The sequence below is a fragment of the Vollenhovia emeryi genome, unplaced genomic scaffold, assembly GCF_000949405.1.
Source record: "Vollenhovia emeryi isolate VEMERY1.0 unplaced genomic scaffold, V.emery_V1.0 DF939166.1, whole genome shotgun sequence".
Classification (NCBI taxonomy): domain Eukaryota; kingdom Metazoa; phylum Arthropoda; class Insecta; order Hymenoptera; family Formicidae; genus Vollenhovia; species Vollenhovia emeryi.
In genome coordinates, this window is record NW_011967200.1 from 652,571 (window position 1) to 661,933 (window position 9,363).

Consider the following 9,363-nt stretch of genomic DNA (forward strand, 5'->3'; position numbering starts at 1 on the left):
AATCACCGGTCCACACAAATTTTTGTGTTAATTTAACATAATATGGATATGTTAAAGGATCACACTAATAGTCTGTTAATATTTTAACACAAAATAGATGCAAATCTCAAAATCATTTAACATAAATTTTGTGTAAACTTAACATATTTTTAATGACAAAATGAATTTAAAAAATGTAATTTTTACATTTCATAATAAATAGGAATGTATCTTCGGGGAGGTAGGCACTAACAATAAGACACGCCACTTATTTTTCGGCGAGAAAAGTAACGGGCTAGGATTCGAACCTAGGACCTTCAGTTTGCCAGGCGAGTGCTCTTCCAACTGATCTATCCAGGCCCAGATGTAATAAGCCAAATGGTCCGAGATCACTCTCTTATGTTATATAGAATAAAATCAACATTTCATTCTGTAAATTTTAACAGATAAATCTTGTTACTAATAATATAGAACATATGTATTGTGTAAGATTACAAAATAAGTACACATTGTGTTGTTTTAACATTTCTTTTCAGTTATTTTAATAATTTTACATTTAAGGTCAATTAACATAAGAGCATCTGTTAAATTAACACATGAATGTGTTAACCATTTAACACAAAAATTTTAACGGGCATTTCTTTTAACAAGAAAACACAAATTTTCCAACTGTGTACGTTCTAAAAATATATTCAGAGTCGTTGCACATATTCATTAAAAAAACACATGTTTATTAAAAGAGACCCGGAACAGATGTTTTTTTGCAAATTACAGGATAGAAACTAAAAGAGGATAAAAAGTTTATATAAAGTTTTAATGGAGTTATTCCCTTCTAAAAAAATAGTAAAAAAATTAATATACGCATAAGTAGATTTTCAAGCCTTTGTTTTGGAGAGAAAATTTATTATATTTCAACTGTTTCCCTCTTTTGTAACTTATATAGAGAAACCTGCATTAATTTCGAATTCTCCGTAACATGTGTTCGTTCACTTAACTCATCGTGTAACGTAATTAAGCGTACCCTAAATAGTTTTGTGTGTTGTGCTTTCTGCTTCGTGCAGACTTTACATAAATCAATCAGCTTTTATCAGAGTCGACGCGGCGTGTAACGTTTAGCGTTTAACACCGCTAAAGGATGTCGCGTTGTAAAACCGGGCTTGATAGTCCACGAACGGTGAACTTCGACACCATCATTTAATTGATATCGTTTACGAAGTTTGCCTCTACAAGTGCGCCCCTTGCCTTTTACTCATTGATCGCGTTTAACACTTCAGGCTCGTCAACTAAGTTTACACGCGTTATTTGAACGTTAAATAAGTTTCCATTAGCAGCTTTATATCTAAGGGTGACGCACAATCGGCTCCTCGGAAGCCCGGGGAGCTTTAATCCGTATTGCTTTTGAATAAAACAATGCATCGCGCGTGTTTCTCGGCGCGTGATGATTACGATGTAATTAATCATCTTACAAATGTCGCGAAAATTGAATATGTCGCGTGGGTAACCAACCGAGTACGTCTCCGCGTGCAATTAATTAATTTAATGTATCCGGGCGCGATGCCGCATTGACCAAGTTGTGTCATAAATCCCGGGGCACTTATCAAAACGTCACGTTTCCCGGCGAGCAATTTTCTCTCACGATATCGCACAGGTGATTCGTACGAGCCGAGAAGCACCTTGAAAATGCTTCCACGCTCGTTTCTCATCGCTCCCGACGTGCCCGAATCGTTAAATCGCATTACAAAGACTTCACGGTAGACTTATCCTCAATAGAAGTGAAACAAGCTGTGGAATATGTCTCTTCGATTTGATGCTATCTACATGTACGACACTTGCAATTTCCGGCGAAATAAAGCGCAAATATTTTCGACTCAAATACCGAATAACACTTTGCATTTATCCATCATCAGAATAAAAATGAGATTATTTCTTCTTGCTTTTTTCAAGATTGAAATTATTCTACGAAGAAACAATGGCATTTCAAGGGAGAAATTACGGGATTGAAATTTTTGAGATAAAATTCTTTGAAGCACGTGCAAGTAAAGAATAATTATTTGAAGATAAAACTAAAAAGAGAGTCAAAAACAAAATCGCATATATACATTTAATGTACTTTATGTTTTGTGTAGATTTTCAACTTTTTGATAAATTTGCGTGTACTTGTAATTATTAATTGCGTTTTCGATTTTTAATTATCCTCACCTTCGTTAAATCTGTAAGTTACTTTGTGGTTCTTGTGATTCTAATCGCGTGTCGAATCGCGACGGACTTTTGGAACACCGGTCCGAGGAATTTATGGTCGATCGAGAGGCTGACACCACCTGATTTCCGACATTAACTCGAGAACATGGCGCACCGCGTCGTCACCGATCTACATTAAATTACGAATAGCGAATACCATAAATCGTCGATTGATTGGAATTCTCAAAGTTCCGCTATATGTATGTCGAAGAAGATTCAAATTCTTATCGAATTTTTCATTATCCGTTTCGCGAAACGAGCGATGATTCAGTCTTGGCGCGCTGTCTCGCCAAGTTCTCACGACTATGCTAAAAATAATACCCGAAACAATAAGACGCTCTGATAACAGGATATCTACCTCTTAATGTAGGTTGGATATTAATCTCGATATATTGGGCAAAATCAACGTTTAATCTTGACGTTTATCCAAGATACAGTTCTCCGCTGCGGTTTATTACGGAGTGAAAATATTTATTTTATACGGTGCATATGTGTGTTATCAATTTCATATCAAGATGGTACGCTTATCAAATGTTTTGAGTTGTTGTACCAATTGTATGCACACAGTTTTTCTGACTGCACGTTCGATCCATTTACGCATATTTGTAAAATATTTTATAACACGTTATTTTATATTTATTTTTATATTATATTTATTTTATATTATTTTTTATATTATATATTATATTATATTATAAATTACTATTACTAAATATTACGCGTGAGTATTAACAAAATATATGGCTCGATATATAAAATTACCAAGAAATATTCACCGATAGCTGTATTTTTTCCTTTTAACGTATTATATTAGCATAAAATATCCTCTCTCTGTCGATAGTCTTACTTTATCTTATAATATCTTTTATCATATAATGTCTTTCAATTTTTATTATAATTAATAAATTATTTACAGTGTTACGCTATACTTCTTTTTCTCTCTTTGTGTACTAGCACAAAAAGTTCTTTCAATTTGTATAAGGTATATACAATTTTACTCAAGATCGAATTTCTAAAACGTTATGATTTTAAAGCTCCCGACTATAATGCGTAATTCCTATCAAATTTCCTCAAAAGAGGTGTTGCAAAGCAAGTATCTGTTGTCAGTATTATCACGTTATCGGGAAAACGAAATTACACAACGAGTTTACGTTTAACTCTATTCGAACGACTGTCTTAGGTACCGTGTGTCTACGAAGTAGCGGGGGCGAAAGACGAGCCATAAAAGAGAAGTAAGAAGATTCGATCTATGTGATAATGAGGCCATTCCCGATATACAGACGTATATAACATCGATCTACCCATTTTACTCGCATCGGCAGGCCGATCCGAGACCTGCTCGTCTTTTCGTTTTACGCCTCGACTGCTTTTTACTGCCGTTCAAATTCGCAATCGATGTAGGGTCTCAGACTCTCGATGGGTTGAACTGATCGTTTATCGCGCTATTTTCCGTACCCCCTGTACATGACCGTGAAATCGATTTTCATCGCGACTAACTCGGCGATTGTTAATCAAATTTTCTAGCTTTGTGTTAAAAACGGCGTCCTTTACCTGTCGAGATCTACTTATCACTTCGGATCTCGAAGATTCGAAACAAGACGAAAATACTTCCGAGTCTTAATCTTTCACGAGTATACTCTTGAAATGCTTTTGTAATTCTCGCACAAAAACTTATTAAGAATAGCGTATCTCAATTTACCAATAGGGCAGGAAGTTCAAAGAAAACTTTTCGAGCTTGGAAAAATACCAGTGATGCTGATAATCGGTTTTCAATAGTGTGACAAAGAAATCAAATTTTCCGGAATTAATCTTCGCTAATAGTCTCAATAAACAAACGCGCAAGAGAATGCGTTGCAAAATATCAAATTTCGATCGACACCTGTCACGATATTCTAGCATAATTCTGTATTGTCGAAAAATGTTACAAGTACGTTAGAGCACTCTATTTTCATTCGTCGCGCATCTTGTTACATCTACCGCATATCTCCATCCTAGTGCACTCTCTCATAACTGTATTTGTTAATTGAAACACCTTAAGCGTTGAGGGGTGAAGAAGCAGGGATGCAACAGCGCGTAAACTCCAGTCGATATCGACGTCTTTACGTCGGCGGGAAGCCTGTTCGCTCACATAATGGAACGAACTTTACCCCTTTGTATCGTATGACTCTTGTTAATCGTCGTCATCGGTGGTAGCTACGGAGGCGTTAAATGAAGAGCATCTCTAATGAGAAACTGAGTGGGATCGACCCGTAATAATGCAACGACGACGCTTCGCATCTTACTGCACCTTACCGGCGTTACGAAACAATACATCGCTTTATTTCGAAATAACGTGTTAATACGGCAGAGTGCAATGTACAACATCAGCTTGCACAAAATGCGCGAATAAATGACATGAATTTATGTTTGACAAAATCAGATTAGAAGAATGTTTCATTGATAAATTAGTATGGACTAGACGGAACGCTTAGTAAACGGAATTAAAATAAAAACGATCTTCGTACGTTGCATTTTACAATTAGACTTTCTAATTACAGTACAAGTTACATCAACTATTTCTTGTTTGAAATTACGATATCTGTTAATTTATTGTTATTATTTAGAACTATATTAAATCGAACGTCATAAACAAAAAACGATAATTCTGCCTTCTCAGCGCATCGATAGATCACCAAATTTTATCGAATTCCTTGATGTCTCTCAAAATGTTAATGTCCCGAAATGTGTCCTGATCCAAAGTTAGTTAAAGACGTATGCGAGAGTTGCACCGATTAATGGCGCGTGTTTGTCGTAAAAGCGGGATTATGACTTTGCTTGGATAAACGTTTATATCTGGCTTGGCGCGTTGCGGTGCAACGATACGAGCAACGGATTATTTTAAAGCGCATTCTGCTTAAACATGTCGTGAGGATCAAGACATCTGCGATTTCGTAGGTTCAGTTTTTTAATAACACATTTAAGAATTATTCTATTTTTCAAAGAAAGTTAGGGATTAATAACAATTTGTGTATTTCGGATATTTGCAATAAATAACACATTTAAGAATTAAAATTTATTTAAAAAATTAAATGTGTTATTTATTGTAAATACCTGAAATACACAAAATTATTATTAATCCCTAACTTATTTAAAAAATAAAATAATCGGTAAAAGAAAAACTACATTTTTCCATGCTTGAAATAATAAGAAATAATAAAATAAACATTATTGTGACTAGGACAATGCATATAATGACATTTAAAAAATTATATGCCTTTCGCTAACGAGTGTAAAAAGCAATCTTTTCAAGACATGGTAAAATGTGTATATATGAAATGCATACAATTATACATGCAACATATACCTTTATAGCGTTTCGAAATGCGTAACAATTTCACGAACAACGGTTTTCTAAAATATTAGACATTTATGTGAGCAAGTCAATTCCTAAGAGCATGGTAACCGAACCGTCTCCTCTCTCCGAAAAATTCAAACGGTCAATAAAACCGAGGACAACCCCAAGCGCAGATTTTATTTAGATTTTTGTGGGGCGTAAAAGTGCTCTCTGAAATGGCAAAGCGAAAAAACATCGCAATTATTTTCCGATTCGTATAGCCTGCGATACAATTTCCGCAATATCTTTAAGTGTCGCTCCTCAATGCCAATTTATAAAAACAGAAAAGAAATTATTAACTTTAGAAATGCTCGCGCTGTTACCTAATGTTTAACAAGATTCATATGTTTCTAATATATTTTAATAAGTTTTCTCCACGTGCGCAATATTTCCCTCTTATGAAATTCGAGATACTTAACATATTTGTTGTCGGTGAAAGTAAAATGCCTGCCGAACGTGGTATACAGAAGATTTTCTGTATTCGCGCCGGATTTTATATTCCTCGTTGTAACACGAAGAATATTCGTGTCTCCGCAATATCTTAAACGTGCGAGATTTAACTTGACAAGCTGATGCGCGTTTTGACGGAAAAGACTCGCGTGCAAGAGCGTTCGCGTGTCGAACAGCGACGTAGAAGTGAGTGTGAAACGTCGGCGTATACTTTAAAGAGAAACGGTAATCGAAATTTCCTAGTCTTCCCCGCCTACCTATGTACATCTCCCAGAATTCCGCATTGAATTCGCTGGGCTTAAGCTGGATTGTGCTGGATAAAGATGTCGAAGCACAATATACGATAACGATTGAAGTTGAGACCCTACAGACCCTACCGACGTATTATATTTGTTCAGCTTGCTGCTGTACCTTGATAGTGTGTTTTGCAATGTTAGGATTTTTCGGTAAGTACATCAATGGATAATAAAATTGTAATCTTCGACAAATAATCATTACACGTATATTAATTTCCAGGGTTGGGAAGTAACTCGTTACTTGTAACGAAGTTACAGTTACAGTTACTTCTTTTTGACAACTCTAACTTAACTTCGTTACTTTTTCTCCATCTGTAACTGTAACTTAACTCAGTTACATTTTTTTTTATAACTAGTAACTAATTTAATAGTTACATTAATAAAAGTTACATTAAAAAAAGTTACTTTATATATTTTTTAAACCTTCACTTAATCGCATAGGTCTTGCCTTTGCGTATATGCGCCTCCTTAGAAGCACAATTCATTGGCTAATATTGGTTAAACATTGGTTATGTTGGCAGTGAATTAGCCAATATTTCCCCAATATTGGTCATAAAATAAATGCAAATATACTACTGATATTGTACCTAGATGATTATTTAATATTGGATTGATTGTATTAGCAAGATTGTCCAATAAAATTGTAATATTGAATATAGAATAAATGCTAATGTAACGCCGATGTTACGTATTAATAATTGCACGGTACTGTGTTTATATTGACAGTAAATTGCAAAAATATGAGGCCCTCCACCACCCCCGCCAAGTTCGATCGGCGGTCCTCTTTTCTTTATCATAATCATTTTCTTTTGACATCTTTGTCATTATTATATTTTCATCACAATTAATTTTATAATTTACTACAATGTAAAACATGTAGCTATGTCTACTCTCTAAAAGTCAATCAGTGGATTATTACAGAAAACAGTGAATACCTACTGATTTACAGTTACAAGTATAACACTGAATAATTCAATAGTTATAACCGCTTTCAGTGATAATTCACTGATTGACTTTTAAAGAGTAATATGTAACATTCTTTATAAATGTGTAAACAAAAAATCGTATTGTAAATGCACAAACAAAAATCTATCGCATAAAAGATTATTTTAGACCAACTTAAAATTTCATACAATAGAAAAGTTAATCTAAAGAGGCCCTCCGCCGCCCCCGCTGATTCCAATCAGCGGTCCTCTTTTCTTTACAATACGATTTTTAACATTTTTATTATTTATCTTTCTTCATACAATTTACAAAACATTCAATGTTATAAAAAGATCATTATACAATACAAATTAAAAAATATCATGTAAAATATAATTAGATACAAATGATATATGATATTTTTTAAATGAAATTGCCCATGAAAATTCGGTCTGCGTACAATAACACGAAATCTTTACACGTGCTTATTGCGTAATATTTTTTACCAATTATCGAATAATATTTTCAATTATTTTACTTTATTTATTTTGTATAAATAATCGCAAATAAAAAGAGCCTTAATAAATTTATTATTTTGGAAATAATGAATCTCCCGAATTTATCTACATTTTTTAGTAAATCCAAAGTGCCAAAATTTTAAACTAAATGCTTACCCCGTGTTATAATTTTTGTCTTATTGTGTGCATCCGATTACAGAATTAATATTGCAATGTTACAATATAATATTTTTAATGCGTTTGCTATTATTAAATAATATACAAGAAATACATAGTAATTACAATAAACAAGAGTACAACATTCCTAATAACTCGTTTATTATAATTTTACACTTTTTAAATTTTTATGAAAAATATATAGGAAATATATTTACAATTATTATTATTGCATTACCTACCCGTATTGCGATTTATAGACCTACCTACCCGTATTTCAACATAATGAACCTACAAATCTTTAATTAACCGCGACGCGATTTTTTAGGGGTTTGACTTGGAATTTAACGCAACCGCGGGATTTAATAGGGGTGTCACTCTCGCACACATGCGAGAATGTATGTATATAGAAGCATAACCCACCCGAATTGTAACACATCAAAAGAAATTAAAGTATATTTCGTACAGCACCTTACTTAGGTACTCCATCAAAGTGGCCAATATCGACCACTTACCTCGTCGTATTTAGTCCTTCGGTGGGCCAGATTGGACATACCTTTCGTTGCTCCCGGCCATACAATCTGGTCATTTTGACCAGAGATCAGGAAGGAAGAAAATTCCTTCCATAGTCGGTTATCGTCACCAACAAATGTTTCGTACGGTTCGAATATACGAGTGTCGATCGTATCGAAAAATGCACGACCACGAGACGTGAATTAAAGAAGAATGTTAATTCAAAAACTTTACTGTATATACGAATCAAATTTATTGTTACTGCCGTTATTTATTCAAAAATATTCACCATTTCTTCGTAATTTAATCTTTGATTTCGAAATTCAAGTAGGTATAGAAAAAAATTTACTTCGCGTTAGAGTGATTTTAATCAAATTCCTCGATAAGATAAAATTTATAATATAGCTAAAATTAAATAATTAATAATTTATTGAAGTTTTCCTGAAAAACCGATCGCGAAAACCGACCGCGAAGATGCGTGTAATTGTGCATGTCGTTCATGCGATACGCATCTTGACAATACATATTATATATCAAATATAGAAAATATGAAAAATAAATGGATAGGTAACAAAAGATTTGCTCGACAAATACAGCAAGACTATATTTGCTAAGCCATATTTTATGTAATTTTTGCAACAACTCAAGATGGAAAGTGAATTCAACATATCGTAATATGAGCAATAGAGTTTCATCAGATTAAAAGAGTGTAAAAGAAAATTAAAGGCCCTGCTGCGGAAAAGAATGAATCCCAGATCTTCCGGATTACCTCCAATAGCGGTCATTTCGGCAGGGAGTTAACGACGATCGTTTCTCAAATCATGCAATCTCGTTTTTCAGTTTTATTGAAATAAAAATTATTCTTCCATTATTAGTGTTAATGGGAGAATATTTGTGGAGAATATATATATAAAAT

At 33.8% G+C, this 9,363-nt stretch overlaps 1 protein-coding gene across 3 annotated transcripts in view; it reads left to right on the forward strand.

Moving 5' to 3' along the window:
- LOC105564350 (atrial natriuretic peptide receptor 1-like) overlaps positions 1-9,363 on the forward strand; it is a 107,894-nt gene that overhangs the window by 37,576 nt on the left and 60,955 nt on the right. The window lies entirely within an intron of this gene.